The sequence below is a fragment of the Zootoca vivipara genome, chromosome 14, assembly GCF_963506605.1.
Source record: "Zootoca vivipara chromosome 14, rZooViv1.1, whole genome shotgun sequence".
NCBI classification, from domain to species: Eukaryota; Metazoa; Chordata; class Lepidosauria; order Squamata; family Lacertidae; genus Zootoca; species Zootoca vivipara.
The window spans coordinates 36049218-36057120 of NC_083289.1; positions in this window are offsets into that span (position 1 = coordinate 36049218).

Genomic DNA, 7903 nt, shown 5'->3' on the forward strand with positions numbered 1-7903 from the left:
TCAAATATATAAAAGGATGTCATATAGAGGAGGGAGAAAGATTGTTTTCTGCTGCTCCAGAGAAGCGGACACGGAGCAACGGATTCAAACTACAAGAAAGAAAATTCCACCTAAACATTAGGAAGAACTTCCTGACAGTAAGAGCTGTTCGGCAGTGGAATTTGCTGCCAAGGAGTGTGGTGGAGTCTCCTTCTTTGGAGGTCTTTAAGCAGAGGCTTGACAGCCATCTGTCAGGAATGCTTTGATGGTGTTTCCTGCTTGGCAGGGGGTTGGACTGGCTGGCCCTTGTGGTCTCTTCCAACTCTATGATTCTATGATTCTATGATCTGGCTGAGTCTCCCCAGCCACTCTGGGTGGCTTCCAACAGAACAGAACATTAAAATGCAATAATCTATTAAACATTAAAAGCTTCCCTAAACAGGGCTGCCTTCAGCCCTTTAAAGGGCTGCCTTTAATCATCGGTTTCATTATATTGGGGAAATACATTCTATTAGGAGGGAATGTTTTGCAAAAATGTGTATATTAGGCAAGATTGTACACAAAAATGTGTGTAATAGGACAAATGCACACTAAAATGTAGGTGAAGTTGCAAAATGACTTTAAAAAATATACTATCACAAACAGATTTTTGAGATGTGGACTACTAAACATAAGACTGGAAAAAAAGAGAAAGACCTGCCCATTTCTACTAATGACTGAACTTTAAAAACAACCTACTGTTTTAAGCTGAGTGGAATTGAATTTTGCAAACAATGCCGGATTTTGCATTTGCAAAATTCATACAAACATAAAATTGTGGAGCGCACACAGCCTGGCCTCTCCATCACATTGTCTGGATCAAGAATTCCAGGTCATTACTTTTTCTAAGGCATTGTCGCACTGCACAGGCTATGGCATGACAGAATGTTACACCAAACCAACCTCCAGGCAGGATGTCAAGAACCACATATTTGCCGGGAGGTTGGGTGGGAGGACTCTCTGTTTACCACTTGCTATAAAAGGATCAATTGACAGAAAACAAATTAACATGTGTTTTTCATGAGACGCTCCAGAAGCAGCTGTTTCCTCCTCTGAAGGTGAATGGGTTATAGATCGAGCATCAATCAATATGAAGTACCGGGGAGGGGAGCCCCAACTGACCCCGATAGAGCTGAAACGTTTGCAAATATTTCAAAACCTGGCAGCATTCCAAACTTGTACCTGCAAATTTTGTTTTTTTACAATAATTTTTTATTAATTTTTCCAAATAAACAAAACAAATTACATTCAAACAAGTATTCATCCTTCTTAATCCCATTCACTCTGCCGAGCTTGTACCTGCAAATTTTGAATGCTAAATTTAAAAACTGACTTCGCACTTTGAATGTGAAATAATTTGCCTTAATGTTTGAAATGAAAGCAGTGTGGCCATTTCTTGACTGTTTCCAATCTAACATGTATCAGAAATGAAATGCCGTTAAATAGAATATGCCTGTTTAAGATTGTAGTATAATTATAAATAACTGGGAAAACAATGTATTTATTGACACCCCACCTCTTTCTCAAAGGAGCTCAAGGGTGTACATGGTCCGCCCCATCTTTATTTAATCCCCACAGCAGCCCTGTGAGGTAGGCTAGGTGGAGAAGTAGTGACTGACCCAAGGCTATCCAGTGAGCACCATGGCTGAGTGAGGATTTGAGAAAACAATAATCTGTCATTCTTGATCTGCAAATTGCCGAGTCAGTAACTCCTTGAAATTAAGAAGATTCTGCGCTTGTTAATGGAACAAAATCAGCTTACATAAATGCAGCTATTTTTGCTTCTCTGGTTTACAGACCTTGACACACATATAAGCTCATCATTGCAGACCATAATTAAAAGGGAAGGAGATTCATTATGTCCTAGTATGACTGTACTGCTTAAAAGCCTCTTACCTGAAGAGGCTTTGCACCTAACTTGAATGTCTTTTACTTAAGTGAAATAATTGGGAACCATTTTCAGCCATAATAAAGTCACAGGTAGAATTGAGGATTGATGTACAGATGACAAAATATCAAGTACCACTTGAAAGTTACTTAATGGGCAAAAATTGAGGCTTCTGTAGCAGCTTGGAGAAGTCCAATTTAATACATTTTGATACTAGGTGATTACAGACAGATTACTTTCTTTCTTGTTGTCCTCATCCTCCTTTCTCCAATTCACTGTCAACATTTAGGTTTTAAATTCATTGGCCAGTGGTCTTTCTGCGTGCGTCACTGTGTTTTCATGTCTGTATGCTTACGTTAGGTAAAGGTAAAGGGACCCCTGACCATTAGGTCCACTTGCGGACGACACTGGGGTTGCAGCGTTAATCTTGCTTTACTGGCCGAGGGAGCCGGCGTACAGCTTCTGGGTCATGTGGCGAGCATGACTAAGCCGCTTCTAGCGAACCAGAGCAGCACACGGAAACATCGTTTATCTTCCTGCTCGAGCGGTACCTATTTATCTACTTGCACTTTGACGTGCTTTTGAACTGCTAGGTGGACAGGAGCTGGGACCGAGCAACGGGAGGTCACCCCGTCGCAGGGATTAGAACCGCCAACCTTCCGAATGGCAAGCCCTAGACTCAGTGGTTTAGAACACAGCGCCACCCGCATCCCATGCTTATGTTACTCTCTACTTTAAAAAATTGCAACACATATAAGCATCAAAACTCTTTCTACACTGTCAAGCTGGTGTTTTTCCTTTCGTATTTGTTCCTCACAATTACCAAATGTTGCCTACCACCATTGCGTTTTTTGTTGAGTCACAGACCCCATCTGCATTCTGCATTTACAGTAGTATGATACCACTTTAAACAGTGATGCCTTTCACAGAACAAAACCTCTAATTTCTCAGGCTGTGTACGCAGAATATATACTGTATAAAGCTCACCCCACAAAGAATCCTAGGAACTCTAGTTTACCCTTCACAAAGCTACAATTCCTAGCACCTTTAACAAACTACAGTTCACATGATTCTTTAAATGCATTGTGTGTTTGCAGCCTTATTTACAGCCAACCTACTCTGTATGTAGCCAGGCATGAGTGATTTTGAATTTCAAATATGTTTTGTGTACTGTATACATCTGTGCATCCTTAGGCAGACTTGTCATTTTGATTATCTTTTAAAAAGTATGCATGAGAGAGGCACTCTTCATATACTCAGAGGCACTCTTCATATACTCATATACTCTAGCCTAGAATTCATAGAATCATAGAATTGTAGAGTTCGAAGGGATCCCAAGAGTCATCTTGTCCAACCCCCTGCAATGCAGGAATCTCACCTCAAACATCCATGATAGATTGTCATTCAACATCTGCTTAAGAACCTCCAAGGAAAGAAAGTCCACAACCTGAGTCCCGAGAGAGACCGTTCCACTGTCCAACAGCTCTTACTGTCCGAAAGTTCTCACTGATGTTGAGTCAGAATCTCCTTTCTTGTAACTTGAAGCCATTGGTTCGGGTCCTACCCTCCAGAGCAGGAGAAAACAAGCTTGCTCCCTCCCTTCATATATTTGAAGATGGCTATCATATCTCCTCTCCATCTCTTCTTATCCTGGCTAAACATACTCAGCTCCTTCAATCATTCCTCATAAGGAATCCCTTTGAAATACACTTGGAGTTGAAAATGAATTTCATGCTCTTTATTCAGCTTGTGGTAGCAAGAGAAGAATAGCTCTTTCCCCAAAATGTCTGCTATATATACATTATTTACACAATGGGCCTAGTGTGATTGGCTACTTCAGGGCTGCTCCTGTAGGTTGCAGATTCACTTCTGCCAGAAGCCTGATTGGCTGCTCCTGCAGGCCAATCAGGTTGCTGACTCACTTCATCCAGGAGCCTGATTGGCTGCTCCTGCAGGCCAATCAGGTTGCTGATTCACTTCCACCTGGAGCTGGATTGGGTGCCTCCTGCGGACCAATCTAAACGGGGTAATTGTGCCCATGAAAGACCAGGTGCGCAGCCTGGAAGTAATTTTGGACTCACAGCTGTCCATGGAGGTGCAGGTCAATTCTGTGTCCAGGGCAGCTGTCTATCAGTTCCATCTGGTTCGCAGGCTGAGACCCTACCTGCCTGCAGACTGTCTAGCAAGAGTGGTGCATTCTCTAGTTATCTCCCGCTTGGACTACTGCAATGCTCTCTACGTGGGGCTACCCTTGAAGGTGACTCGGAAACTACAACTAATCCAGAATGCAGCAGCTAGACTGGTAACTGGGAGCAGCCGCCGAGACCACATAACACCGGTCTTGAAAGACCTACATTGGCTCCCAGCATGTTTCCGAGCACAATTCAAAGTGTTGGTGCTGACCTTTAAAGCCCTAAACGGCCTCGGTCCAGTATACCTGAAGGAGCGTCTCTACCCCCATCGTTCTGCCAGGACACTGAGGTCCAGCACTGAGGGCCTTCTGGCGGTTCCCTCACTGCGAGAAGCAAAGCTACAGGAAACCAGGCAGAGGGCCTTCTCAGTAGTGGCACCCACCCTGTGGAACACCCTCCCATCAGAGGTCAGAGAGATAAACTACCTGACATTTAGAAAATACCTAAAGGCAGCCCTGTTTAGGGAAGTTTTTAATCTGTGATATTTGATGTATTTTAATGTTTGTTGGAAGCCGCACAGAGTGGCAGGGGAAGCCCAGCCAGATGGGCGGGGTATAAATAATAAATTATTATTATTATTATTATTATTATTATTATTATTATTATTATTATTATTATTATTAATCAGACTGCTGCATTCCGGATCCTAATATTCTAGGATTCTGCTCAGTACATAATAACACCCTTTATCAATTCCTTTATTATCTTGGCCGCCCTCCTCTGCACACGTTCCAGTTTGTCAACATCCTGCTTAAATTGTAGTGCCCAGAACTGGATGCAGGACTCCAGTCGGGGTCTGACCAAGGCGGAAAACATACTTCTAGAATTGCTAGAATTTATAAAAGTAAAGGGGCCACCCTCTATCAGCCACAAGCACCCCACTGTTTCCTTCTAAAAGGACTCCTTAATTCCAGAGCACCCAATACGTTTCTGCACATGGCTGAGCCGTTGCCAATGTAGACAACATTAAACTAGTTGGGCCTATGGGTCAAGGGCGTACCCACCATGGGGCAAGTTAGGGCAGCTGCCCTACTCTAGAAGCCAGCTGGCAGCTGCCCCTCTCTAGAAGCAAAAGGACACAGCGAGGGAGAGGAGGGGAGAGAGCGCAACACTCTCCTGCTGGAGCTCGCCCGGGCTGCCTCCCCACAGCCTTCGCTCGTTCAGCTCATTCTGCTGCTGCTCTTACTAGAGCAAACAAGGAGGGGGGAATGGAGAACCAGAATTGGAAGAGCTGGGGTGTGGATTAAAACACTGTACGTAAAACACCACACTCACTCTGATGTTCCTCCCAGGGATCGCGGTGGGAGGGAGGGGGGAAGAGAGAGAGAGAGAGAGAGAGAGAGAGAGAGAGAGAGAGAGAGAGAGAGAGAGAGAGAGAGAGAGAGAGAGAGAGAGAGAGAGAGAGAGAGAGAGAACTTGAAGCTGGCTGCTGAAGGATTGAAGTCTCTCTCTCGCGCGCGCAAAGAGAGGAGGCTGGACAGGGCGAGCCTTCCAAAGCTCCTGTGCCAGTATTTAAGATACAATTTGTTTCCTTGTTTCAGGTAGCAAATGGTCGGCACCACAGCTTTTACTCTTGTCCTTGGGGAGGGGGGATCTTTATCAGTTTAATGAAACCTCCAGCGATAATGAGGTGTGAAAGGAGTTCCGTTTTAACTGGGTGGTTTTGCATAAGGAGGCTTGGAAGGCATGGGAATGCAATGGTGTTATATCTTTCCCAATTGTCCTCCCTCCTTTGTGTCTTTTATCATCCAAGCTGTTTGGGCAGCCACTGTGTGATGTGATCTTAAAAGATGTGTGTTAGAAAGGGTGGGCATGGATGTCTCAGTTTTCTCTTTCAGCCTTAAAGGGCCAGCACCCCTTTATTGCTATAAAGCAGGCATGTCCAACAGGTAGATCATGATCTACTAATAGATCACTGGACGTCTGTGGTAGATCACTGGCTCCCCCCAAAGAAGCTCAGCAACTTTGGCTCCCCTAAAAAAAGCTCTACATCTTTGCCCTGAAGACCCCAAAACAGGGCTTTCCTTCCTAAATAAAGCTAAACTTTGACCTGAACCCGCTAAAACATGGATGGCTTTCCTTCCTAAAAAAAAGCTCAACAACCTCAACCTGAACCCCCAAAAGGGGGTAGATCAATCACTGCCAGTTTTTAACTCTTGGAAGTTGGCCACCCCTGCTATAAAGAGTCTGCATGTAGCTTCATTGGAAGCGATGGTATGTTGGCATTGACAACAGATATTTTTTATGTTGTTATGTATTACGGTTTTTAGTTTCTTTGCTGTCTCACCAATAGAAAAACCTGGGTGGTCACTGTTAGGGAATTTTATGGGGGGGGCACCCAAACGAGGCTTCATTTGGGAATCAAGATTGGCACAAATGCCCTCAAGGGGACCCCATTTGATCCTACAACACCACTCTAGTATCGCACCAACACGAACCCCCTCAAGATCAAGCCCTGTGTAATAAAGGCTCCCTTTCCTACCCTTTCTCTGTTGCCTGAGACTCTATGTAACCATATTTCTTTATGAATGAATACAGTGTATCTTTATTTCTAAATGAAACCCCCTTTTGCTACTCTGGCCAAGGGCTCTCAGGGATGCAGGGAACAGCCATAATCCTTTAAGCAAGAGGTCAGGTAGCCAGGGTGGTGCTCCTCTGCATATCCATAATCCATTCAGGTACCATCTCCTGCCATTCCCAACCCTCCAAAGCCAGAGGCAATACTCACACCTGGACCCATTGTCCCCCCCCCCCCCCGGCCAGGTACTCAAGGATCCCCTCCCAGATACTTACTGGTACTTGCTTAACAATGTTCTGGGACATCGTGCATTGTTACCTTATGTTAATCCTGTTTACCTCCTGTTTACCTGTATGCTAATGCCCCTTGCCCCTTCCCCTTTTCTGACGTTTTACCCTGTCACAAGTGATGTATGTATGATGCTTTCGATGTACATTATGGGATGGTGGTGGGAACTTTTAAAAGTTCTTGCAGCCCTGTTCATGGTGTTCAGTCTGGCATTGAACCTGCTGCGCAGTAATAAACCTTGCTGTTTGCTCCGGATCGTGGCTGGACTCCTTCCTTTTATACTCTGCAACGACCACAGGCCCTTGCCTGATGAGCTGGGTGGCTGAGCATTCTCGCACCCAGAATTTTGCCCTAACAGTCGCTTTTTATCTTTGGGCGATGCTCAGAACAAAACAGGAAGAAAGCAGGTGGTGGACTTTTGGGGGAATTGGAGTCCTTTTACTTCTTCTTCTCTCCTTTAGGAGGGATATAACTTTATATAATCCGGACGTATGAAAGGGGTCGGTCTTGCTGTGGGCAGGATTCCTGCATTACCGGGGGGGGGGTTGGACTAGATGACCCTGGGGGTCCCTTTCAGGCCAGCTCTACAGGATTTCTGTGAGGGGTTCAAGTGAAAGGAGCGGCTGTAGATAGTTTCTGTGCTTCAGGCTGCTATCCTATACAGGCTTACCTAGGCATAGATTGATTTCTTAAGATGGTTGTGTGAAAATTATTATGGACAAAGTATAATTATGTAGCGCCTGTATTGTAGGCTCAGCTTATAAATATGTGTAAATAAGCAATACATCATAAAGACACCACTATCTCCACTGTGGAAATATGAACCCTGGGTAAGTGCCTGGGCCCCTGGAATCTCACTGTTGTGGATATTGGGGTGGCATGGAACAATATTAAAACTTGCCCCCCCTCCTCCATTCCCTCAATACTTTTCATATAATCATAGAATCACAGTACTCCAGGTGAGGTCTGACCAGGGCAGAATACAGTGGTACTATTACT